Source organism: Ambystoma mexicanum, chromosome 12 (assembly GCF_040938575.1).
Source record: "Ambystoma mexicanum isolate Mex_15411 chromosome 12, UKY_AmexF1_1, whole genome shotgun sequence".
NCBI lineage: Eukaryota > Metazoa > Chordata > Amphibia > Caudata > Ambystomatidae > Ambystoma > Ambystoma mexicanum.
Window position 1 is genome coordinate 468710298 of NC_090936.1, and position 27088 is coordinate 468737385.

Consider the following 27088-nt stretch of genomic DNA (forward strand, 5'->3'; position numbering starts at 1 on the left):
ACACTATTCTAAGCACCCTCTACGTTTATTTATAAACCGAATGTAGAATACCTCATTGCCTGCAAAGTACAGTTAAGTTTGTAATGCCAAGTACTTGAATAAAGTTTAAAAATAGAAGACACAGCACCTGGTTGTAGGAATGCAGGGTTCACTCTGCTCCGCTGTGAGGGAGCCTAAATGATTAAATACCTTGGGGGACTGGCTGCTCGCCTCAGTGTACACACCCTCCACCACCCTGGATGGTAAAATTCGTACTAAAGCCATTTTAGCTTAGACAAGTCATCTAGAAGGGAAAACCTAACAGCGTAAAGTTCCCTTTTCAAACGGGGACACTATCCTGCCATTGTCTACTGGGATCCAAAATGGTATAAAAGTAGAGGTTCACCTTTATCAACTGCTCACCCACGCTCATCATGAATCATCATTGATATACCTCACATGGGATATTATGGCTAGTCCTGACTTTTTCAGGAGTAGATTAAAGTTATGTTTGCAGAGGCTGCTTTCTGAGGCTTATTATGCTTCATGTATTGTCATGTGGTGACAAAATCAAACGAGAAGAAGAAATAGTGACTTCAGAATGTTTTGGTTTGCCCTTTTACAATTATGTGGACACAAATTGAAAGTGTTAAACATCACGTCTCTGATTAACATCAGTGGCATAGCATAGAGTTTATCAGCTTGAAGTGGTTTTAGATTCCAGATACCAACACTTGTGGCATGGAACGTGCTGCTTTGTCTCTCAATTCGGACAATGTGGAGTCTCTTTCTAGTGAAGCAATACATTTGGGGGCTGTGTAAACCTCCAGAAGATAAACATTTAAGGGGTTTTGTAGACATTAAAGTTACTCACTGTAGGGACTAGAGTACTCGTAGTCCTTAGTCCCCTTTCCTCCATCCTTGTGGGCGTCCCCCAACATGGGGATGGTAACGGGAACCTTTTGGCAGTGAACAATTGTGCTTCCCTATCAAATTTTGTATAGTGCACGAGGGAAGCCTGGGGAGTGGGAATGCCCCGTCGAGGCCTCACCCTCCGGCACGTCACCTCAGTCCTCTTTGAACAATTCGGACGCTTATTTACCTGGCTGCTCTTAGTACATTTGGGTGGGACGTATGTAGGAAAGTGGACTAAAGACTAGGAGTACTCTAGTCACTACGGTAACTTTAATTACTCATACGTCCCATCCCCTTTCCTCCATCCTTGAGTGATTCCAGCGAATAAGAACATAGGGTGGAGCTTTGATATCCTGCCTCATATCTAGGATGGAGCGAAAAGTTTCCTCAGAACCACCTGCCCGAAACTCTGCATCACACCTGGAGCTGGTGTCGAAGGAATAGTGCCTACAGAAGACCGACGGAGTGGCTTAAGTAGCCGCCTTGCTGATAAAATCCCAAGAAGCATGTCTGAAATGCGATGGCCGTGGCCTTCGCTCTGACCGCATGGGCATAAATCTCCTCATTGCCCATGACCGTGTACGCCTCCAAAATGGCCTGAACCATCCAACGAGCGATGGAAGCCTTGGAATCCTGAGAGTCAAGGGAGGAGACCCCCAAAAGTCACAAACAATGCCTCTGCCTTCCTGAAGGATTTCGTCTGAGATGGATAAAACTTGAGGACACTGCAGGGCTCTCTCCGCTTTTGACTGCGGGTTCAGGAAGAATACCGGCAGGCAGATCTCTTGATTCAAATGAAATGGAGAGACCACCTAGGGAATGAAATGTGGGTGAGTGCGCAATATGACCTGGTTGTTGTGAAACATGGTGAATGACTCGCACAAGGACAATGTCTGTAGCTCACTAATCCGGCATGCAGAGTAGAGGTCAAAGTGTACAAAACGAAGCAGTGGAACTATCGTGCCTACCGGCCTACTCCTGCCCCCACAAACCCCACTGTCACGCACAATAAAACCCCCCAAATACATGTGCCTGCTGTTTAAGGGCACGTTCTCTGCAGTGCACTGAAAGTGCAAGTTTAAACTTCTTCCTACACTTTTAGTTTAATACAAAACCATTCCGGAACAGTTTCTTTTTAAAATAAAACTATAGCAACAGTAAAACTTAATTAAAAAAAGTAAAGGAGCACCTCTCCCGCCCACTTCGACCACTGGTGCAGAGGTGAGAGCCACTAACAAAACCATCTTTAACGTCACCAAGCGGATGTCCACAAAAGACATCGACCTGAAAGGCTTGCGTTGCAAAGCCACCATAACCACATTGAAGTCCCAGACTGGATGCGGCTGGGCACTAGAGGAAACATTCTTGACAACCCCTTAAGGTGAGCCTTAACCACTGGCTTGGCCGCCGAAAACACATGCTCAGGGGAATTCTTCTAAGCCCAGATGGCCGCCAAATACGTGCAGCAAGTATCCACCTGTACTCCAGAACAGGCCAGGTGCGCTGAAAGGAGAAAGGACCTTACTGAAATGTTCTTTCTATGGCTTCTTCTCCCGCAGATTCCTCTGAATGATAGATATCCATCATCCAGATCTGCTGTTTGGAAACTTTTCAACAGGTGGCGTAGTGGACCTCGACTCGGCTGTCGGATAATCTTGTCCGGCTCTCTATCATCGACTCCGGACATGAAGTCAGGAGTCGTATACATACCACGTCACTACACCCCATGCCTAAGTTCCTCCAAATTTTTAACCTTGCGATTGAACGATACAGAAGAAAAACCACAGGAGGAAGCTAACCAGCCATTAAAACATTAACAAGTATACACCCCAGCAGGTTGGACCCACAACAATGAGTGAAGAAAAACCTTTTTTTCCCCATTTATTTTAAACAGAAACTGTCATCCCAGAGCCATCACAAGATGTCTTCTCGTTTGGACAGAAGCAACAACCCACAGAATTTTGAGCAGGGATGGATTTGAGGGTCGATGAGGAATCTGCAGGAGAAGAATCCATAGAAAGACCATTAAGGTGAGGTAATTTCTCTTTTAACGGATTGCTTTTTTCCCCTGCAGATTCCTCATCATGTAGACTCCCCAAGCAGTTAGAACAACAGAGGAGGGCAGAACGATCTAAACCAGTACATTCTGTAGAACTACAAAAAAAAGGAATAATCAGGATGAAGAAGATCCTACAAGTAAGCCAGTTGTGCCGTGCATGTATGTTTATTTTACATTGACACAGTCCTTTTTTAGTTCATTCAACAATTTATTTTACAGGTCTTTCGATAAGCACGAAAGTTTTTTGGCATCAAACGGACAAAGGTGATTGTGAACGGTGGTAACACGGGTTAAGTGTCAACCTCTGATGTATTGAGGTTAAAACTCCACACTGAAGTACATTCCCTGTATAGATGTGATAGAGAAAGAACTATCAAGCAGGGAAAGTATACCTGAGGCTTGAAAATGGCCCCAGGGTTAGTTCACACAAGGTGTACACAACAGATATTTACACAACATACACAAGGGGGAAGATACAGTTGTGTCACGGGGATCGACACAGGTGTGTTTCGGCCAAAACATGGCTTGATTGAAGCCGGTCTATATGCTGGCCTTCGTCAGGAAAGGCACCATTGGTGGTGCTGTCCGTTGATTCTGTGGGTTTAAGAGAGGCAGTGAGGATCTTCAAAAAGGGGTGATTTAATTAATTTAGGATAGTATTAAATAGTGGCCAAATTTGGCCATGGTGTTCCATCTTATGGTGCAACTGAGAAACGGCTTACCTGCTGCTCCGGTGGCAGTGGCAAGCTGGGAAATATCCTCACGTGGTTGAAGGATAGTGTGTGCGTGATTGCACTTGGGAATATGCCTGAGAGTGCTTCAGGCCGACATCTCTCGGGTTCCCGCTGACTGTGAAGGGCCACAGTGGGTCCCAGATCTGAGAGAAAGAGAATACAGGATCAGAATGCATGATCCTGGATAAGGATTCAGAGGAGTGGATTCGATGATGGTGAGAGAATCCTACTCGGGGTAGACTGCCCTCGAAGAGCATGGTGGTGGGCGAGTACGTGCCTATGAGGTGTAGATGTCTGACCAGTGGTTCAGGTGGTCTGTGATGAGTACATCTCGGTGAGCAGGGTGGCTCCCACGGGGGTAGAGTCGTTCCGGTGCAGCGGTGGTCCATGGGGGTGGAACTAGCCGCATGTCGAAATCCTGTGTGGCTATCGGGAGTGCGAGAGCGCGCATCGAGTAGCGCTGAGGTCTAGGCAGGAAAATGACCGGTGAAAAGACTGAAATCGATGCAGTGAGACCGAGTTGGGAAAAACGGCACGAGGGGTGTGGAGGACTTAGAGTGCCTGAAGGTGCGCGCATGAAGTGGCGCTGAGGTGTAGTAGGGAGCACTATATTCAATGCAGTGAGATCGTGTTGGGATCTGGGGAGTGAGAAAAGGCACGTGGGAGGTGCGAAAATTCGGGTAATTAGGTGCCTGTATGTGGCGGTGTGGACACCTGAAATGCCTACTTTTAGTTATGAGTGGAGCCCGGCAGCAGGGTATAGTAAGTGCAGACTGGCAAGCCAAGTCAAAAAGGGGCGCGCTGTGGTCAACAATTAAAAAGCTAAGGTGCTGTTCCCTGGCTAGCTTACCGCAGTATGTCCGGCGTACCTCTGTATACGGGGTCCTCAGCTCGAAATGAAACTGTGAGGAGAATGCTGGCTTGCTGTGTAAATATACATTTTACAAGCTAGGCGGCAGCCAATCAAAAACGCGCATTGGAAGTATCCAATGGGTACAGGAAAGAGTTTGAACCAATCGCGTGTTGTCAAGAAGGTGGAGCATAATTGAACTACTCAAATGGTGGAGCATCATGGGAGGTGTGGTCCCAGAAACGGTGCTTGCAGGCTAAAGCAATGCTGAATGGGATGCACTGAATGCAAAATGTGGAAAAGGGTGTGTGGAAAAGGCAAACCGGTTGGCTCTGAGTCTGGTAGCATTTCATAATAGCTCCATAGAGACACCTATTGTTTATTAATTATTACCAGCGGGAAGTGCGTTGTAAATATACATTTTACAAGCTAGGCGGCAGCCAATCAAAAACGCGCATTGGAAGTACCCAATGGGTACAGGAAGGAGTTTGAACCAATCGCGTGTTGTCAAGAAGGTGGAGCATAATTGAACTACTCGAATGGTGGAGCATCATGGGAGGTGTGGTCCCAGAAACGGTGCTTGCAGGCTAAAGCAATGCTGAATGGGATGCACTGAATGCAAAGTGTGGAAAAGGGTGTGTGGAAACGGGCAAACCGGTTGGCTCTGAGTCTGGTAGCATTTCATAATGGCTCCATAGAGACACCTATTGTTTATTAATTATTACCAGCGGGAAGTGCGTTGTATATACCGGTGCATGATCTGTCCAAACTGCCTATTTTGAGTGCTGGCATAATACAGGTAGAGAGGTCCACTATACATGCTGTTGAGTGCATACGCATCCATTCATTGTACGGGTCCATAAAATAAAAGGTTAATTAGCATTGGACATATATGTATGTCATATCACATGTCACCCGTGGTGGTAATTAATACATGTGTACAATTGGTGTTAACGGGAGATGCATAAGTACTGATTGCCAGATGTCAAAACAATTGGTGAAAAAACCACAGTCCATGTGAATACATGTGTACACTTGGTGTTACATAGGTTCTGATTGCCAGAGATTAAAACAATTGGTGACAGTAATACAGTTGTTAATGTATGCAAGCTGAGATATCTATATAGGTTGCCCCTGGTGTCCCGAAATGATAAAAGAGGGTGAGGGGGTTTTTGTTTTTAGAAATGTTTCCATTCAACGGTTATATTTAAACCGTGACGTACGGTGTCCAATTTGTGAACCCATTTCTGTTCCAGTTTTGTCAGAGTCAAATTGATATCCCCCCCACGACGTTGTGGTTGGAGCTGTTGCAGCACGGTCCATGAAAATTGTTCATGAGTATGGCCCTTTTTGGTGTAGTGTTCAACGAGTGGTTTGTGGACTGAGTTCTTTATGCAGGACCTGTGTTCATTAATCCTTTGTTTTACGGGCCTTATTGTTTTGCCAATGTAGACCATGTCGCAGGGACATTTGATGGCGTAGATAACACATCTGCTCTCGCAGTTGGTGTGGTTGTTCATCTTCCATGTGAAGTCCTTGTGTGTGAAGGTCTTACTGTTGGTGGTGTATTTACAGGCGACACAGTGTTTTTTGTACATATACCCACCTGGGTAAATCAGGACTCCGCCAGGCGCCCTATATTTTCTACCATTCTGTAGAACTGCCCTACCAAACCTAGCATCAGCTCCCTGTGCAACGTCCAAGGCATAGTGCTTGGTGAAGGTATGCAAGGATGACCAAGTGGCTGCCCGGCAAATCTCCCTAACAAGGACCCCTCTGTGGAGGACAATAGAGGCTGATACCCCTCTGGTCGAGTGGGCCCTGATGCCTGCTGGAAGCTCCTTCCCTGACGATTGTTAACGCCCGGATATGCACAAGATAATCCACTGTGACAGTGTTTGTTTAGTGAGGGCAAGGCCTTTTCTAGACAAGCAATGGGCTACAAACAACTGGTCTGATTTCCTAAACTCAGACGTACAAGCGACATAGAAGCTTAACGCTCTCTTGGGATCAAGGCGGTGGAAGTGCTCTTCCTCCTTCGAGGGATGCAGAGGAGGGTAAAAGACAGGTAAATCAATAGACTGGCACAGATGAAATTCTAAAACCACCTCAGGAAGGAATCTGGGCCTGACCTTAAGAACGATTTTTTCACAAAAGAACTTCAGGAATGGGGTTTACAGCACAAGGCTTGCAGTTCGCTAACCCTCCTGGCAGACGTGATCGCGACCAAAACAGCGGTCTTAAGGGACAACAGCCGCAAAGAACATGAATGCATAGGCTCAAATGGAGCCGCCATCAAGTAGGTCAAACCCAGATTAAGATCTCAGTCTGGGACAACAAAGAGGGTTGGCGGAAACTTGTTGAGAAGGCCCTTCAGTAACTGGGCCATGACCGGAATGGTGCAAAATGAACCTTGGTCAGGGGACTTCTTGAATACAGACCGGGCTGCCAAATACCCTTTCACTGTGGCAACCTGCAGACCTGAAGCGGCCAGTGACAGAAGGAACTCCATCACTGTGGTGGTGCGGCAAGAGATGGGGTCAGTCTTGCGTCCCCTGCACTATACCTCAAATCTTATCCACCTGCACACTTGGAGATCTAGTAGAAGGTTTGCATGTAGCCAGCAATACCTCAAGCACCTCTGAGAGGTACCAGTCATCATACCTCATCCTCTCAAGAGCCGCACATGTAGGTTGCGGGAATCTATGGTCAGGTGGAGCACACAACCCTCCGACTGAGTTAGGAGATCCAGGCGCAGAGGCAAACGGTGAGGCGGACAAATGGTCAGATCCAGGAGATCGGAGTACCATATTTTCTCCTCGCCCAATCTGGCGCGATCAGGATCATGGATGCTCGAAATCTCTTCACCCTCCTGAGTACCCATGGATTGACGGGCATCGGAGGGAAGGCGTAGTGGAGAGGTAAAGTCCAATCCACCAGAAATGCGTCCCCTAGTGCACCGTTCGCTGGAAATTTCCTCAAGCAAAACTGTTCGTGCTTCCTATTGGACTCTGTGGCGAACAGATCCACTCTGGGATACCCCAGAGAGTGAAGACCTCCTCTAGGACTTCCTGGCACACTTCCCACTCATGCGAGCCCATGCTCTGCCTGCTCAGAGTATCGGCTTAGGTGTTCTCTGTCCCTGCCAAATGTACTGCTGAGACTGAGATTTGGTTCTCTCTCAACCAGAACCACAGCTGAGTTGCCTCTGTGTAGAGTGGATGGGAGAGCATGCAGCCCTGTTTGATGAGGTAGTGCATGGCCACCGTGTTGTCTGTCAGGACAAGGACATGCTCCTCTCAGAGATGGGGCAAAGGCCCTCAGGCCTAACCTGATGGCACGCAACTCCAGCCTGTTGATATGGCACTTGGCTTCTGATGGAGACCAGAGGCCGCTCACTTGTAAATCCTCACAGGGGGTGCCCCAACCCTCCAGGGATGCATGCATGATCACTTGGGCCTGGGGGCAAGGAGGTCATAAGGGTTCCCACACCAACAGATTTCTACGTGTGTGGCAGCAGAGTTTGTGGACTACTCAGCTGGACACCGAAAGGCGATTTGTGAGAGCTCCCAGATACTGAGACCAATGCCCCTCGGGAGCCACTAAAGGGATCTCATATGCAGTCTGGCCTCTGGCACTAGAAAAATACAGGAGGCCATGAGTCCCAAGAGGCGGAGGAAGGAAGCTGCTTGAAGAGTGGCGTAGTTTTGAAACTACTGCACCATCTGCGCAATGTTGCTGACTTTCTTCTCGGGTGGAAAAGCCTTCCCTAACTGGGTGTCTATGAACTGGAACTGCTGAACTGGCGTCAGATGGGACTTCAAGTTGTGGGATAAGGAGTAGGCAGGTGTCTTTCAGATGAGACAAGGCTTTCCCCGCCGCCTTTACTCGGATCAGCCAGTCGTCCAGGTACGGAAATACATGGACCCGGATCTCCTGAGGTGAGCCGCAACTACTGCCATGAGCTTGGTGAAGACCCTTGGCACGGAGTGCTTGTCGCCAATGAGGGACCTTAGGAACTTCCTGTGCTTTTGGTGTATCGGCACATGGAAATACACCTCCTGTAGGTCTATCAACACCAGCCAGTCCTGGAGCTCGAGAGCGTGGAGAATCTCTCTCAACGTCACCATCCTGAATCTAAAAAACATGTTCAAGGCTCTGAGGGGCATGATGGGATGGAGACCTCCTCCCTTCTTGGGCATTAGGATGCAACAGGAATACCAACCCGACCCTCTCTGATCGGGAGGTACCTCTTCCACTGCACCCTTCGACAAAAGGGCTCTCGGTTCTTCCTGGAGTTCCTGTTACGGTTGGATTGGGGGAGGTGGAAGTCTGTCTGGAGGCCTCTTTAGCAAAGGCAGACAATAACCCCACAAAATCAACTGCAGGTCCCAGGCGCTGGAAGTTATTCCCTGCCAGTGAGGCCAATGCCCTGCCAACCGATGCCTTGTGGAAGGGGAAATCAAAGCGACTTAGAGGGCGTGGGTGACCCCACCGCTGCTGCTTGTTGGCCTCTAGAGGCCCCTCTGCCCCTTCCGGGGAGCAAGAAGCGCCTCTGCCCTTGCCTGGCTTGCGGGAGCTGCGCCTTCCTGCCATAGGGCACATAGCGTATATAGCCCCTGACCCTGGAGGCGAATCTGAAGGCAGGGTTTGGCGGCTGCGCTGCTAGGCCCAGAAGATTTAGCAGCCAATTTTCACTCCTTGAATTTCTTCAACGATTCGTCTGCTTTCTGCCCGAAAGCATGTGACCTTCACAAGGCATGTCCAGCAACCTGTTTTGGACATCACACCTGCTGAACCACTTGTCCTGCCAATACAGTCTGCCACGCCTGTTTGTAATGACCATTTGGCTACCTCCTTCCCATCCTCCACCAGCTGTAAACACCCATCCCGGGTGGCACCCTCAGGGAGATATTCGTCCGCATGTTCCACTGCCTTCCATAAGGAAAACTAGTATTTGGCAAAACCACACGCCACATTAGTGGCTTTGAGCGCCATGCTACTAGAAGTGGACACCTTCCTGGCAAAAGCGTCACATTTTTTCCCTTCTCTATCCATAGGCAGATTAGAGGTGGATTATAGTGGCTGCCTGTATAACCAACCCTTTACAGGGAAGGGTGTGTGGCGAGGAAAGAAGGGTCTCCTCTTGCCAGTCTATACTTCCCTGTGAAATTGGCATTCACAGGGGGAACGGTACAAGGGTGCTGAATAGGAGGCTAAAGAGTCTGCAATGGCTGGGTTGAAAGGCATATTGTGCTTGACTGTAGGACTCTCCTCCAGAATGTCAGTAAGGTCATACCCCTGAAGAGGGGTAGCGGATGCCTTCAACACCAGGGTGTCAACTATCCTGTGAATCAGCTCTCTGATCTTCACACTAGCGTGGGTATAGGGCTGTTTCTGCTGTAACTCCAGGTCTGGAGAATTATCCAGACCACTGTAAGAAATCGGTCTCGTCGTCAAAATAATCAACACCGCCATCTCAGGGTCATCGTGTTCCTCGACTCCCAAAATGGAATGCATGGAATCGAAGAAACCAGATCGACAGTGGCACAAATGAACCATTGCTGACAAGGGCTTGAGGATAGGTCTAGAAGCCGAAGCTTTCGATGCCGAAGGTTCTTTTGGCGCAGAGGTATGCTCAGGTAACCGGTGGGCGTTGGGAGCCTCAGTCTTACATTCTCTCCAGTGACTTATTCCTGACAGGCATAACACCCGAAGACGCTTTCAACGTCGGCAATGTCGACTGAGGGGCTGGTTTGGGGTCGAAAGCACTGAGCACAGATTTTACCACCGAAGCTTGCTGGTCGGGGACCAGAGCCGCACCTACAGCCGCTTGCGTCTTAAACATTCCTAACAGAGCTCTTAAAGCTCTCCCACTCTTCTCGAGTGGTCGGCCCCGCTGAGGGCTTACCTCATTCCGACGACAAGCTGGACTTGCGTTGATAGCAGTGGTGTTGCTTCTTCCACGAGCAAGATGACGAGGAATAGCTCCTGGAATGGGACCGTTCTTTGGTCTTCTTACAATGTTGTTCTTTCCCCTTGTCGGGGGTGGGCTCCTAAGTCTCGGCCTCCGAGGAACGGACGAGTGACCATGCCAGAGGCTTCACGACCGGTCGGCCCAAAGCCAGTTTCCTGGACCATTCACGCAGGGATTTCGGCTGCATCTTTGTGCACGACACGCAGGCCTCTGTGTCACGACTAGCATCCAGACACCATAGACAGACGTCATGGGGGTCCGTCAAATACATTTTGGCTTCGCAATCGCGGCATCGCTTGAAGCCCGAAAACCCTGTGGGGCGACATTGCGTCGAGATTTTGAAGAAAAAAAGTGTACAAAGTACAATAAGAATGTTGAGTAAACGAACCTTGTTCCCGATGCAGTGTGCAAGCGTGCGAAAAAAAGGAACCGAGGCATGGGGCGTAGTGACGTGGTATATACACAACGCCTGACGTCATGTCTGGAACTGACAATTGAGAGCCAGTCAAGATGGATCGACGATAGATGGCCGAGTCGAGGTCCACTACGGCCCCCTGTCGAAGTGTTTCCAAACAGCACAGTTGGATGATGGCTATCATGAGGAGGAATCTGCGGGAGAAAAGCAATCCATTGGAAAGCCAATACGCCATCCCGACGACAGGAGAAGGGGTCCAGCCCCTTGTCGCGTGCCCAATGACAGAACCTATTCCATTTGCTCTTGTTCTGGGACCGAGTCGAGGATCTCCTCGCCTGCTGAATAATGTCCCAGCTGTCATCTGAAAATTGAGCATGTTGAAGCCTCAGCTGATCAGGAACCAGGCCGCCAAGGCCAGTTTGGCCGTGTCCGGATGCTCCACTGCCCGCCCTGCTGCATCAGGAAGCCCCTGCTGGGGATCGGAAGATGGCCGCGACCCTGAGAGCACAATTGCAGCAGATCTGAAAACCAGGGTCTGAAAGGCCAGTGCGGGGCAACCAGGATGAGGCTGCAACCCACCGAGGCCCAGAACTTGCAGAGAGTCCGTTGGAGCAGATGGGTGGGCGGGAACGCATAACACATGTGGCCGTGCCAACAATCCAGGTCCGCAAACCCACAATGCTGGAACAGGGGCAACAAGAAGTTCTTTTTCTACTCCCACTCGTAGGTGTTGAACCCCAAGCGACTCAGCTGGTCCGCTGCTACAATTCTGTCCCCTAGCTGGTGGACTGCTGAAATCCAAATCTGCTCAATAAGGGCCCATTCCTAGATCAAAACCGCCACCATGCATAGGGGGAAACGGGTGCCACAATGCTTGTTCAGGTAAAACATTGTGGTAGAATGGTCTGCCGTAACCAGAACCGACTGACCCCGATTAGGGGCAAAAACGCCTTGAGGGCCAGGCCCACTGCCCGGAGCTCGAGCAGATTGATATGTATCGCCATAGACTTTCAGAGTAGCCCCCCCCCAGCCCCAAAGGGAGGAGTATGTCGTCACAACCAAAGAGGGCTCTGGTCGGATGAAGGGGGCTCCCACTGAAACATTGCCAACCATCGGCCACGAGCGAATATAGGGCAAAAGTAGCGGTGAAATTGGGATCCTGTCCAACTGAGACCCCGTCTCCTGATCACAATTGGCAACCAGGTGGAGCTGGAGACCCCTCATCCTGAGACGGGCGTGCTGTACAGTCAGCACGCAAGAGCCCATCGGGCCCAGAATGTGCTGGAACCACCAAGCTGAGATGGGTGAGTTGGCCAGAAAGTGCCCCACCACCTTCCAGGGGGAAAACAGTCTCTTGGGCGTGGGGAACACCAGCTGAATGGTAGTGTTACAACACGACCCTAGGAAGACCAGATCCTGAGAAGGGCATAACAGATTTCCTCAGGTTGAGGGAAACCCCAGCTGAAGGGTATCCGCCAATCTCTGGCAGGAGAGCACTACCGCTTCGGGTGACCCCACCCACACCAACCAGTCAGCCAGATAAGGGTACAGGCGATGGCCCCTCCAAGCGGAGAAGGCCCGCCACCGCATTCATCAATTTCATGAAGACACAATGGGCCGAATTCTGGCTGAAGGGCAGCACTTTGTACTGGAAGTCGTACAACATAATTGTGAACAGCAGATACTTCCGATGTGGTTGGTACATGGGTACATGCAGGTATGAATCATTAGGTCCAGGGAACACATCCAGTCCCCTGCACACAGACTCAGCTACGTGCGCAGGAGTAATCTTCTTGAAGTGTTCAAGCAGTAAAGACAGATTTAGACATGACTGGCCCAGGACTACCCTTAGGCCAGCCTGGTTGTTCTTGGGTACTGAAAAAATCCTGGAATAGTACTCGGAGCCCCTGTCTACAAGAGGAAACAGTTGTATCGCCTGTATTTCCAATAGAAACAGGATCTCCCGTAAAATCGCCAGGCACCCGATCTGACGAAGAGGAGGAGAGGATGGTAGAGGCAGAGGAAGATGAAGATGAAGGCTGAAGTCCGTGGAGACCAGATAGGAGCCACGGTTGCTGAAAAGTAACTGCTCGGTGTCCTGGAACAGAGCCAAATGGCCCCCCACAGGCAAGATGTGTACCTCGACCCGGCATCACTGCTTCTTGACGTCAGTGGCGGGGAAGAGGGGAAGCGGAAAAACCTGCACAACGTCCTTTGCTGCTTCCTTCTGCTGTCGCTGGGTTACCGGTCAGACTTCTGCATACTGCGGTCCCTGAACCCCTTGAAGCCGCAGCCCGTTCAGGTTTTGAACTCGGTCCTACCCTGGGATTGAGGGAAGGATTTCTGACCCGGATTTGTCAGGATGGCCAAGGACTTGATGGTCTGGGTGAAAGTTTACTTAGTCAATTCATCATCAGTGGACACATGAAAAAGGTCCACACCCTTGAAGGGCAGATCTAGGATCCACCCCTGCACGTCAGATGAAAACTTTGTGGCATGCATCCATGCCGTCCTTCTCATCTCAACCCCAAGGCACAGCCCTCTGCTGGCTGTGCCGATATGGGAGACCAAAGACTCCATGGAGGTCCTGGGCACCTGCCAGATTGGCCTTGAAGGATGCTGGTTTGTCCGAAGAGAGGTCGGGCAGCAATTTGCTGAGCTCCCGCCCCATTTTCTGATTTGCTGCAGCCAAGACGGCGTCAGCGCAGGCTTGCTGCAGATGCAGTCCTGAGATGGAGTAACAGCGCTTTCCAAAGGACTCCAGGACCTTGTCTTCCTTGGAGAGGCAACTGGAGGTGGCTCGCGTGGAGGAAGATGACAAAGAAGGTGGTTTAAAATAAAGCGAGGTTGCGGCCACCATGGAGGAATTGTGGGGCTGCGGGTGTGAGGCAAGGAGGATTGGCTCCCGGTACGTAAGCCTAGCCTACTGTCCAACTTCTTGTTAATCTGGGTGTTGGCCCTGGGCTTCTCCCAGACCTTCTATGCCACCTGCAGCACATCCCCCTCTGTAGGGGAATGCACAAAAGGACCGTGGTGCACTTCCCCAAGACCTCTTCGAGCACCCCTAACACCCGAGGGGCTTCCTCAGGAAGAGGGACCACCAAGAACTCCGCCAGACTTTGAAGGCGGTCATTAAAGGCATTCATGGATGCCGAGGGCTTGTTGTCCTGGGCATCATTATCGTCCCCCTCCTCCACCTTTTTTCACAGGCTGAGGGAAATCCGGGCCTGGGACACAGAGGCCGAACGGCCCCACCCCCTATGTCAGAGCCGCAGACAAGTCCAACGGTTGTTGCGTGGGAGGCGTTGGTGGCACAGCAGGGGGTGGGTCGGTACGACCAGTAGGGACTGTACTGGTCGAGGGACCGGCACTGGAATCACCAGCGGAGCAGGAGGAGAACCCAGTGGAGGGGGCCGAGGTGGCAGAGTCTGGGGGATGACCTTCACAATGTCCTTCAGGAGCCCCTTCATTTGAGGGGAACACATGAGGAAGAGGAAGCGTTCGCAGAAACGGTCCTTACTAGCCGCTGGGTCCCCAGGGGCCCTGCCCTCCGAAATACTGGACCTCTGCTCCTGGTGAAAGCACTGAGATGCCTGGTGCACATAACTAAGTCACTTATGGGTAGATGTGCCCCTGAGGGGAACAAAAACCTGCACCCTAGGATCTGCTGCCGCTTCCAGAGGGAAGTGGACTGGAATCCTGCAAAGCCCAATCGATGGGTGAAAGCACTGACAGGCCCTAAGCCAGGTCATAAATGGCTGCATGCCTGCCAGGTTCCGCCACTAGCCGCTCCATGATTTTGAAACCTTGCGGCACGCCCTGGGTGGGAGGGCGTGATGGCTCTGAGCAAGGAGAGGCCTCACACATAGGAGGATACAGCTTGGGTCTTGAACCCAAAGCAGAGGCATCAACCTCAGAGATCCCTCTGGTAGATGTTGAGTCCTCAGCCTGACGGGCGGTAGTCGAAACGGCCTGGGTGACTGCCTCGGAGCGAACTCCGGTAGGCTGGGAGCCTTCGGCACCTGTGCCGGTATCCATGCTGGATCTAGATGAGGAACAACTCTTGGAGGTGGCACTCAACCCCTTACCCCCCTGGGGTAGAAGAAGAGGACGAGCCTGATCGTCCGTCAGTGGACAGACTGGTAGCCGGTAGCCTGGAAAGCCTCAGGTCTGTCCGCGGATGGCCCAGAAGAGCCCACGGTGCCCTCTGCTTGGGAGCCGGTATCCTTGGAGGCCTTGGGCCTACTAGAAACTGAATGTGAGGAACCCCAATCTGTGGGAACCCCGGGGAAGGCGTATCCACGCTGTGGCGCCATGCTGAACAGAGGGCCTACCTTGTCTTGACGAGAGGTCGCGGGGACAAAGTCCTTAAGGTGGGGTGGAGGAGAGTTGTGGAAGATCTTCCTCCACTGCGACAAATGATTCTTCGATGCCCTGTGACGGAGGATGCTGCAGGCCGCACAGGAGTCCCAGTGGTGCTTGGGCCCCAAACACTCAAGAGTGAGTGCATGAGGGTCCGAGGCCAGGAACAAACGGTCGCAAGAGGCACATCTCTTAAATCCTCATGCGGCCAACATGCACTGGGGAGGTGAGGCACCAAAGGGAAGTGAATTAAGAATTGAAAAACAAATGTCGGGCAAGCAGGAAGCTAAAAAAGTCTCTGATGGCTCCCATGTCAGACACAGTCCGTGCGGAAAAAGGTACTGAGGTGAGGTGCCAGAGGGCGGGGCCTCGGCAAGACGTTTCCATGCCCGAGGCTGTGCCCCTGCGCACTCTACTACATTTAAAGGGGAAGCTCCATTTTTGCCTACCAAAAGGTTCCGGTACCGTCCCCATTTTGGGGGACGCCCACAAGGATGTAGGAAAGGGGACGGTACATATGAGTATTAAGTCTTACGGGTGGTTAGTTTTACTGGTGTAGCTTTAACAGTTTGATGATCATTCCTCAAAAGCATCTGTTTTCTTAATTGGGGCTCCCAAGAATGAAGGGGTCTTGACCTTTAGTGATATGGAAGAATCCATGGATTGAAGACAGATTTCTGTGTAACCCAATCTTTCCTACACCACACGTGTTCCAACAAAACCTCTTAAGGTGGGGGTATTGTGGGTTTTGGGTTGACATGGTGAATCTTATTACAGACACGACCATGGTATGATATATATGTTATGATATGGCATTTACAACGCGCCTATACACAAGTGTTTCAATGCACGACGAGGCAAAGAAGGGGGAACAAAGGGATGACAGACACCGATCCTACTAGGCCAGGTGTCATTCAGATCGCGCAAGTGCATGGGATGGGGGAAGGGACAGTGCTGTACCAGGGAAAAGTAATCCCAAAGTAAGTAACGGCCAGCAGGTGGCAAGTGCAAAGGTAAGTGCAGGAATCAGGTGTCAAGTGCAGGAGGTGGGACTGTAGGGATACAGGAACAGTCCCAAGTGTGGGGGTTGCCATGCAGGCAGTGCAGGTGTTCGTGACTGCCAAGGAAGGGACCTGGGCCCGAGAGCATCAGAGGGTGGCCGGGTAGCCAGTACAGTTTCAGCCAGGTGGTCAGCAGGGGAGAGAAGGAGAAAAAGCAGAAGCAAAGAGGAAGGTTTTGAGGTGCTTCCGGAACCGGAGATGATTCTCCTCAAGTTTCAGGGAGTCAGGGAGGCTGTTCCAGAGGGAAGCCCCAGCCGAGGAAAGAGATCTACCACCAACTCGTTGCTTGGAGTGACCCCGAGGGAGTTGGAGGCGGATGAGTGTAGGGCTCGAGAAGGAAGATATTTAGGAAGCGAGAGTTGAAGGTATTGAGGCCCCAAGCCCCAGAAGGCCTTGCGGACAATGCAGAGGGTTTTGAACTTAATCCTTGCAGCCACTGGGAGCCAGTGCAGAGATTTCAGTCCTGGAGAGATACGATCCCTGGGCTTGAGGCCAAGGACAAGTCTCGCAGTCCTGTTCTGGATGAGTTGCAGAGGGCGGAGAGTAGAGGCAGGCAGATTTAGAAGAACAAGTTACTTACCAACCGTAACATTCTTTCGACTGGATGTTCCTCATGTTATGATATTCGTATCACGACAGCTTTGCTGTTTCGGAAAACATTTTTCTAGGCAGAGGGCGCTGTGCCATGTCAATATCACCATCAGTATAAGTAGCTTGTGCCGTGCCCATTGGCTTCAGTTCTGTTTTTTAAAGGAAATATTCGCGGAACACCCAGGCATGCCTCATGACTGAAAAACTCTTTGTGAGAGAGAAGCGTAACTAACGTAAACTGTACTGCAGGGTAGGATGGGAGGGGCGATGAGGAATACGTGGGAGGAACATCCAGTCGAAAGAACGTTACAGTTGGAAAGCAACTTGTTCTTCTAATGGATTGTGTCCTCCCATGTATTCCTCATCTTATGATAGAGATAGACTCCCATAGCAGTGGTAATTTTGGAGGTGGAAGTACCAATTATTTTTGTGATGACGGACTGGGAGTACCGCCTTGGCAAATAAACCTTTGTGGAGGAGGTCCCAAACACGATTCGCACCCCCACCGCCCATTTTGAGGTGCCAGGAAGGTTCACGCCCAAATATGTGACGTATGATGAGCAAATAAACCAGCAGAGAGCAGCAACAGGGCTCTGCCCAGTACCTATCAGACTGACAGCACCTATTGGCCCTCTTCCTGCTCCTACCTGCAAGGCAAAAAACCTTGCGGTCATCTTTGATTCCACACTCTCCTTCTCTCCTCACATATCTGACGTCTCTAAGAAGTCACACTACCAGCTACACTCCCTCCGAGGTATCCTTCCCTTCCTCTCCTTCCCCCAGAAGCTCACTGTCTCTAGAGCCCTAGTTCTCTCGAAGCTGGACTACTGTAACAGCCTCTATCTAAATCTTCCTGCCTCTACTCTCCGCCCTTTGCAACTCATCCAGAACAGAACTGCGAGACTTGTCCTTGGCCTCAAGCCCATGGACAGTATCTCTCCAGGACTGAAATCAATACACTGGCTCCCAGTGGCTGCGAGGATCAAGTTCAAAACCCTCTGCGTTGTCCACAAGGCCTGCCGGGGCCTTGGGCCAAAATACCTTCAACTCCCTCTCCCTAAATATCTTCCTTCTCGAGCTCTTCGCTCATCCGCCTCCAACTCCCTCATGGTCAGCCGCTTTTCCAAACAACAAGTTGGTGGCAGATCTCTCTCCGCTGCAGGGGCCTCCCTCTGGAACAGCCTTCCTGCCCCCCGAAAATTGAGGAGAAAAAATCTCTGGTTCCGGAAGCACCTCAAAACCTTCCTCTTCGCCTCCGCTTTCTCTCCCCCTCTCCCTTGCTAAAGTTACTAAACTGCACTGAATCTGCAGCTGGGCCACTCACCTTCTCGGTCCTTGGCCCAGCCACTCTCCCCTGCACTACGGGACTGTCTGTATCCCTACAGCCCCTCCTTCCCGGGACTTATCTTCACTTACTTGCACTGCCACTAGCTGGCCCTTGTTACTTTCCTGTATGCTATTACCCTGTACTGCACTTTCCCCTCTCCCTTTCCCCCTGCACTTCTCCCTTTACCCTCCTCCCTTGCACTTGCGCAATCTGAATGACACCTGGCCTAGTAGGATCGTTGTATGTCTCCCCTTGTTCCCCCCCCCCCTGCCTCGTCGCACCTTGAAGCACTTGTGTATAGGCGCGTTATAAATACCATATCATATCATAGAAGTACCGGCACCTTAGACAGTAAGGTACCCATTGAGAAAACCATATCAACAAGTGAGACAGAATGATGATTGTCAAAATGCAATACCGGAAGAAGCCAAGAAAGTCCTAAAAGACGACGAATGGTGACGCCACAAGAACCCGGACTGACTCGCACATAAAAGATGTGACAACCTATGAATGATGAAAAGAGACGAAACACCATGGATAGGCGACATCCTGAGTTTAAAGCGAAATAACAATGTCAAATTTTAGATGCTTATGACATGAGCGTGATGCAGATATTCAGCCAGCTTACACGTGTACATATGCAAGGAACCGCAAGAAGCTAAGAACATTGTGAGGCTTGCTAAAGCTTAATAGTAAAATAGAGAGCGTCAAGCGCCACCTATACATATCTACCTCAAGAAAAGAACTTTATATAAGTATACTTCCACTATGCACAAGAGCAGAACTGACCAAAAGTTACTTAAGGTCTCACAAGGAGAGCTTTGCAGCAGGAAAATCGAGAATTAAGGACAGACAGAAACTCAAACAAAGACAAGTCATGCCAAGAACGTACCAGCTGAAGTAGGCCAATAGTAGATACATTTAATGAAGAGAAGAACAGAGTATCCTATTCTGAAAGGTCAAGATAAACCTCAGGAGGCAGATGGCTGACAAAATTAAATCAAATGCACGAATTACATGGAGAATAAGATGACTTTCACGGTGTCGGAATCACGTGACCGAGCCAGTAGACAGCATGAAACTTTCACACCTACACATGGAATTGTGCCATGCCCAGGCGCCTTCACTTTTCCAGACCAAGAGCAGTCTCAAGGCCAAGATACATAGAAATAATTGACACATGACCACTGAAGTGATGATTGATTGTTGCAATAATTGGAGGGAAACTGGGGGAGCGGACGAGCTCCCTGTACCTGACTGGCTATTCTGCACATGCTAGGCTGGTGGAAAAGTAGGAGTGGGGTTGATACCAACCCAATCATAGTGAACCAAGTAATATAGGGCCTATAGTTAATAAAGCCAACGAGATGTCATACTTTTAGTGACATCTACGGCAGCCATTTTGAAGGAAGGGCTCAGATGCCCCACCAGACATTGTTTATCCAATCCCCTCACTTTGTTGCCATATACAGATATAGTACCTATATTAAAGTTAGTTTCCTATAACCAATAGAATTGCATACAACATTTTAAGCATTACACGTCAGTAATGACAAGTTTTCAGTATAATATGTGTTTTTTATGAAGTTCGTTGGAGTTTTGAAGCGAGAAGGAAGATCGAGCGATTGCTGATGTTCAGGAACTCCCCGTTTTTTGTACTCGTCATTAAACGGACTACCTTTGCCAAACTATTGAGTTGTCATTATTGATTCAATGCAAGAGTATTAATCTGCATCCCCATCCATCTCACGGGTGCTGCTACTCATCCTAAAGTGCTATTGGGCAACCTCCAGCATTATGGGCCGGTTGGGGTGCTAGTGCACACCTTCAAGAAGCATCCAAGCAGTAATGCTTGATGAAGGTATGCATTGATGCCCATGTTGCAGCTGAACAAATATCCGCTGCAGTGACTCCCCTCTTCAGAGCCACAGCTGTTTTGTCACTGCTAATCCCAATTTATGGCCAGTATAAGCCACAAAAAGTTGGTCATCCTGATGCAATTTTGACATTCTTGATATATAAAAACTGAGAGCCCTTTTTGGTTCCAGTCTATGAAACCTCTCCTCTTCTTCGCCCAAATGAGGAGGGTAGAACGTTAGTAGTATGATTTTTTGTGACAAGTGAAAGTCAGAAACTACTTTTGGTAAGAAAGAAGGTTTAACCTTAAGTACCACTTTGTCTTTGTGAAAATTAGTGTATGGAGGTTTGCATGAGAGAGCCTGCAACTCACTAAACCTGCAGGCTGATGTTAAGGCCACAAGGAGGACAGTTTTTAATGTTAGAAGCCTCAACGGACAGGAATGCAGAGTCTCAAAATGTATACAAGTTAGAAACTTAAGTACAAGATTTAAATCCCAAGTCGGGACATGAAAAGGGACTGGAGGGTACACATTAGTGAGTCCTTTCAGGAATTGAATGATTAATGGAATTTTGAAGTAGGAAACCTCTTCCGAGGAGCGCTTGAAAATGGACAGCGCAGCCAGATATCCTTTAATTGTTCTGATCTGGAGCCCCAGATTGTCTAGATGCAATAGGAAAGAAAGCACCATTGGGGTGCCACATTGAAAAGGGTCCACATCCATATCCCTGCACCAGATACTGAATTTATTCCAACAACACCGGTACAGGGATTTAGTTGCTGGTCTTCTGGCCGAAAGCAAAATCTCCATTACGTCATCCGGAAGATCCCAATCTTTGTATTGCAACCTCTGAGAAACCATGCGTGAAGGTTGAGTGTCTTGACCTCTGGATGGAGAACCCGACCCTTCCTCTTGCGAGAGAATATCCTCTTTGCAGAAGACGTATTGGAGGGCAGACTGACATGTCCAGAAGGTCCGGGTACCACGTACTCCTGGCCCAATCAGGGGCAATTAGGACCATGGTTCACCTATCTTTCCCAACCTCCTGATTACGTGAGGAATCACGGAAACTAGCGGAAACGCGTACAGAAGTGGAAACTCCCAGTCCACCACGAATGCGTCTCCTAGAGCTCCTCTCAGAGGAAATTCCCTTTAGCAGTACTTTTCGCTCTTCCGATTGATCCTGGTCGCGAACAGATCTACTTGAGGGGTTCCCCAAAGGGTGAAGATCTATCGAAGGACTTCCTGAGCTAGTTCCCACTCGTGGGGCACTGTGTTCTGCCTGCTCAGAGCGTCTGCCGCCGTGTTCTGCTCTCCGGCTAGGTGAACTGCCGATAGAGAGATTCTTTCTCGTATTGCCCAGAACCAGAGCTGCATTGCCTCTATGCACAGTGGTAGGGACCCTACTACTCCGCTCTTGTTGAGGTAGTACATGGCCACCGTGTTGTCTGTCATTATCAAGAAATTCTTTCCCTGTACAGAGGGCAGGAAGGCCTTCAGCACTAGTCTGATTGCCCTCAGCTCCAACAGGTTTATGTGTAGTTTGGACTCCGATGGAGACAAACGACCGCTTATAGTGAGATCGTTGGTGTGGGCTCCCCACCGCGTGAGTGAGGCATCCGTCACTACAGTTATCTCTAGCCATGGTTGCCAAAAAGATTCTCCATTGAGAATGTTGTCGTTGCAAGCCCACCAAAGAAGGTCTTGAGCAACTGTGCTTGGAACTTGCAGAAGATCCGACATATTCCCCGAGAATTGGGACCACTGAGTCCTGAGAGCGCATTGAATGGATCTCATCCTCAATCGGGCCTCTGGCATAAAAAAGATGCAGGATGCCATGAGACCGAGCAACCTCAGAAAATTTAAGGCCAGAAGATGTTGGGCATTTTGGAACTTTGTTACCATCTGCAGAATGGGGAGAGCTCTCACCTCGGGAGGCGAGGCTTTGCCTGAGGAAGTATCCAGGATTGCTCCGATAAACTGGAGCTTTTGGGATGGTATCATGTGGGACTGCTTGAAATTGAGGGAGAAGCCCAGTTTGTTGAGGGAGAAGCCCAGTTTGTTGAGGGAGAAGCCCAGTTTGTGAAGGGAGTGACAGGTGATTGACAGATGTTCCTGAGCTTGTTCAGGAGAATGCGCTCTGATCAACCAATCCAAGGTAGGCGTAGACGTGAATCCCCCCCTCTCCTGAGACTCGCTGCCACAACCGGCATCAGTTTGGTGAAAACCTTCAGGCAGAGGTCAGTCCGAATGGCAGAATTCGAAACTAATAGTGAGAACCGCCAACCGCGAACCTCAGGTACTTTCTGTGCTTGAGATGGATTGGCACATGAAAGTAAGCATCCTGAAGGTCCAATGATACCAACCAGTCTTAGAGTTGGAGAGCCTGAAGGATCTGAGAAAGGGTTACCCACCTTGAACTTGTCCTTCCTGAGGAACTTGTTCAAGTTTCTTAAGTCCAAGATGGGTCTCAATCCTCCGTCCTTGTTTGGGATGAGAAAGTATGGGGAATACCAACCCTTGTTCCTCTCCGCTACAGGTACATGTTCTATTACACATTTCTCTAGCAGGGTTAAAATTTCCTGCACAAGGAGCGGATCTGGAATTTTGACAGCATTGGCTCCTGAGGCCTTTTTAGGAAGGGAAGGCAGTAACCTTGAGCTACTGTCTCCAGTGCCCAAGCATCTGAAGTAATGCCCCGCCATTCTTTCAGATGCTGTGAGATTCTGCCTCCCACCGGGGTCTTGTGTGATAAGGCCTCAGAGTGACTTGGAGGCGGCTGCAGGAGCGGCTGAGGGCAAAGATGCCGTTCCTGAGGCAGGTTTTGCACCTTTTCCTCGTCCACCACGAGGGACATTTCTTTTACCTCTTTGTATGGCCTGTCCTCTTCCTCTACCAAAAGAGAAGTAGTATCGAAAAGAACGACCTTTGCTGGAAGATGAGCCCAAATAAGGTTTCTGAGGCTGTCGCATAGAGGCGCTAAGAGATTTAGCCACGGCTTTGGAGGTCTGCAGTTTTTCTAAGCTTTCATCAGCTTTACTGCCAAACAGCCTCAAGCCATCAAAAGGCATGTTGAGTAGCCTGACATGCACATCAGGTGCAAACCCCGACTTCCTCAACCATACAAATCTGCGTAGCACTGTGCTTGCAGCCATGGATCTGCTGATGCTATCAGCAGTATCCAGTCCAGATTGGAGACATTCACCCATTGCCTCCTTGCCATCTTTTATAATATTCAGGAAGCCTTCCCTTTCCTCGCCTTCCGGAATATCATCAGCCGCCCCCATGATGCAGTCCCACAGGGTATAGGTGAACCTGGCCAGGGTACCGGTGACATTTGCTGACTTGAGAGCCATGCTACCAGAGGTAAAGCCCTTACGGGCCCAAGCATCCACCTTCTTATCCTCTCTATCCCGGGGGATAGATGGATAGGTTGTTTGCCTTGACGAAGTTGCTGCCTGAATAACCAGAGTCAGGCATGGGATGCCTCTTTAAGTAATCAGGGTCACTACTAGAAGCTCTGTTGTACTTAGGAAAATTACTATTAACTGCAGAAGCAGTCTCAGGAGCCTCCCAGTGTTTTCCACAGTCCTCTGAAGTGCCTTATGGAAGGGGAGAACAGGGTCCTTCAGGGGGACCTGGTCCAGGATATCAGTCATATCATCCTGATGAAATGTGGGTGAGGATCTACCCCAGCCCATGTATTCAACAACCCTATTCATCAGACTCCTGTACCCTGAATCTGCATGTTCTGCAGGGTCAAGTTTTGTAAATTCTAGCTCTGGTGACTTATCAATGACAGTAGCAGAGTGAAGGGTGTCACACAGGTCTCTCATTTTCGATTCTGGATTGATTAAATCCTCTGGCACCAAATTGTACCACAAAAGGAGAAACTTCTTCTTCTGAGGCATTCTCCTCTTCAAAGATAGAAGACAGACTTAAAAAAGTCTGAATTTGCCTCAAAGGAATCGAAGGAGTCTTCGAAGGCATCGATGACGTCTTCGAACAAGGTGTCAAAAACTCCTTCGGCTTCCATGTCGAAGCCGTCGGCGAAATCGTCAAGGGCTTCGACGACTTATGTTTCTTCGTCGGTGTCAGGGAATCACTCGATTCTCGAAGAACCTTCGACGATTTGACGTCGGGTCGAGATTTTCGAGCTTCACTCTTACTACTGGATCTTATCACAGTAGTTTCTGAATCTCCTGCGTCGTCCAACGGAGCGACCGGGGTCAGACTCTTTCGAGGTTTCTTGGAGGGGGTCGAGGCCACATTGTCAAAGACCTTCATCATCTGCTTTCTAAATTCATCCCATTTCCTTGTGTAGACGTATCAGAGAAAGAGGAGGGAGATCTATGTCTCCTCTTCATCTTCTTTGAAGAAGATGAACGTCTCGATCTACTACGTGATCGAGACCTCTTCGAATGTTTACGCCGATCCGAATCCTTCGATTCACCCGACTTTCTATGTTTTTTTGACAAGGCCTTTGAAGAGGCCTTGGAAGCTTCCCGCCCCCACAGTTTACCTTTTCTCTAACGAAGAGCCTTCTTTGCCATCGACTGACAGGAGCCACAGTCGCTGGTTCGTTGGTCCGAACCAAGGCACCAAAGACAAATGCGGTGAGGGTCTGTAATCGACTTTTTAGATCCACAGTCCACACATATTTTGAACCCCCTCTTGGGAGTAGAAGGGGTAGAATAAGACGACATTTTCTCAAAGAAAATCTCAAAGCGCGCCGTTAACTCGAGAGCGAAGCAATCGGAAAAAAGAAACTGAAGCCAACGGGCGTGGCACAAGCTACTTATACTGATGGTGATGTCAACACGGTCCGGATCCCGTAAAGGGACATCAACGCCACGACCTCGTGCACAGCGCCCTCTGCCGAGAAAATGTTTTTCCGAAGCATTGAAGCTGGCGAGATATGAATATCTTAAGATGAGGAATACGTGGGAGGACACAATCTATTCGAAAGAGGCTGTTGCAATAGTCCAGCCTAGAGAGAACTAGAGCTCTGGAGACAGTGATCTTCTGGGGGAAGGAGAGGAAAGGAAGAATACCACTGAGGAGGTGCAGCTGGTAGTGTGACTTCTTAGAGACGTCAGAGATGTGAGGAGAGAAGGAGAGTGTGGAGTTAAAGATGACCCCGAGGTTTTTGGCCTCGCAGGTGGGAGCAGGAAGAGGGTCAAGAGAGGCTGGCCAGAGAGTGGCAGGAAAGGAGGGAGTGGGGGTGCTTACGAGGAGAATCTCAGTCTTACTGGCATTAAGGCAGAGGTCATTGGTGGCACACCACTCCTGGATGGCAGACAGTCAGTGATGAGAGACGGAGAAGAGGTGGTTGAGGGTATCCTGAAAATGAGCTGAGTGTCATCTGCATAGCACTGAATGTTGGGGCATAAAGCAGCAATGCAGTGGTCAAGAAGTGCCAGGTATTGGTTGAACAACCAGGGAGAGAGGTTAGACCCCTGGGAGACACCACCGGTAGAGAAAAAGATTGCCGAGAGGAAGGACCCAAGTTGGACCTGGAAGGGTTGGTCAGAGAGGAAAGAAGTAAGCTATGCCAAGGCCTGACCGGAGATACGCAGGTTATCACGGAGACATTTGAGCAGGATGGCATGGTTGACCGTGTCAAAGGCGGAAGAAAGATCAAGCAAGATTAGGACACAGGGGGTGTTAGAATCAAGGTTGGAGAGCAGGTCTTCACGGATGTTCAGGAGAGCAGTTTCCGTGCTTCTGGTCGCTCTGAAGCCAGACTGATGGTCATGAAGGCAGCCAACAGATTCAGTTTGGAGATTGAGCTGGGAGATGGCCAGCTTTTCTAGGAGTTTGCCCAGGAAGGGAGTGATGGAGATTGGGTGATAGTTAGCCGGGCAGGAGGGGTCGGCAGAGGGTTTCTTAAGAAGAGGGTGCTCAAGGGAGTGCTTCAGGGGGGATGGGAAGACTCCAGTGGCGAAGGAGTGGTCACAGAAGTCGGCCAGGGCAAGAGCCAGGGAGTCTATATGGTCCTTAATGGTTTTGGAGGAGCAGGGGTGAACCTGTGTGGATGAGACTTTCATTGATCTGACTTGTCTAGACACCTCGTCAGCGGGGAACAGGGGAAAGGCAGAGAAGAAGGGAGGAAAAGTGGCTGCAGAAGGGCCAGATGAAGAGCAGGGAGTAGAGGGGGAGAGCTTAGAGGACAGGTTGTCCTGAGTTTTAGAGATGAAGTGAGAAGCCAGTGCCGTGCAGAAGGCCTGAGAAGGGAGAGGTAGATACTGCGGCAGGAATGGCCAGTTCCTTGCTGATTTTAAACAGTTCAGCCGAGTTGTAAGATGCCGCAGAGACGTAGGCTTGGATATGAGCTCTCTTCTTGGTGAGGACAGAGAGCCGGTATTGCCTTTGAAGCAGGCGGCAGGCCAGTTTGTCAGAGGATGTACATGAAGCGTGCCATATCCTCTCAGCCACCTTGCACTTGCGTTTAAGGGTGACAAGGTCCGAGTCGTACCAGGAGTTGCACTTGGCTTTAAGCTTCATGCAGATTCTCATGACAGGGGCAAGAATATCAAGATTATCAGATATAGAAGAGTGGAGCATGGAAAGGGCTGTGTCAGGGTGAGAGCCAACGGGGGAGAGGTGGGTGAGAAAGTGGCGGCAAAAGTCTTGACTGACACGTGCTTCATGGGTCGGATGACAAAGAAGGTGGGTGGCAGCGATGGAGGTGGCTTGGCCTGGTGGGTAGAGAGGGTGAAATGGGAGGAAAGGAGAACGTGATCACTCCAGGAGAGAGGAGTGGTGAGAGGTACAGAAAGAGGAAGGCCTGAGGAGGTCAACACATCCAGAGTATGCCCTGCGGAGAGAGTCGGGCCATAGGGGAGAATAGTCAGGGAGAGAGAGTTGCAGAGGTTGCGAAAGAGTCCAGAGGGAGGACAAGAGGCATCCAGGTGGATGTTGAAGTCTCCAAGGAGGAGTTCTTGAGTGGTCGAGGC

At 49.9% G+C, this 27088-nt stretch overlaps 1 protein-coding gene across 1 annotated transcript in view; it reads right to left on the reverse strand.

The window, feature by feature from the left end:
- The window catches only part of TRIM24 (tripartite motif containing 24), a 1617419-nt gene that overhangs the window by 276297 nt on the left and 1314034 nt on the right, over positions 1–27088 (reverse strand). The gene's annotated exons all lie outside the window — the stretch shown is intronic.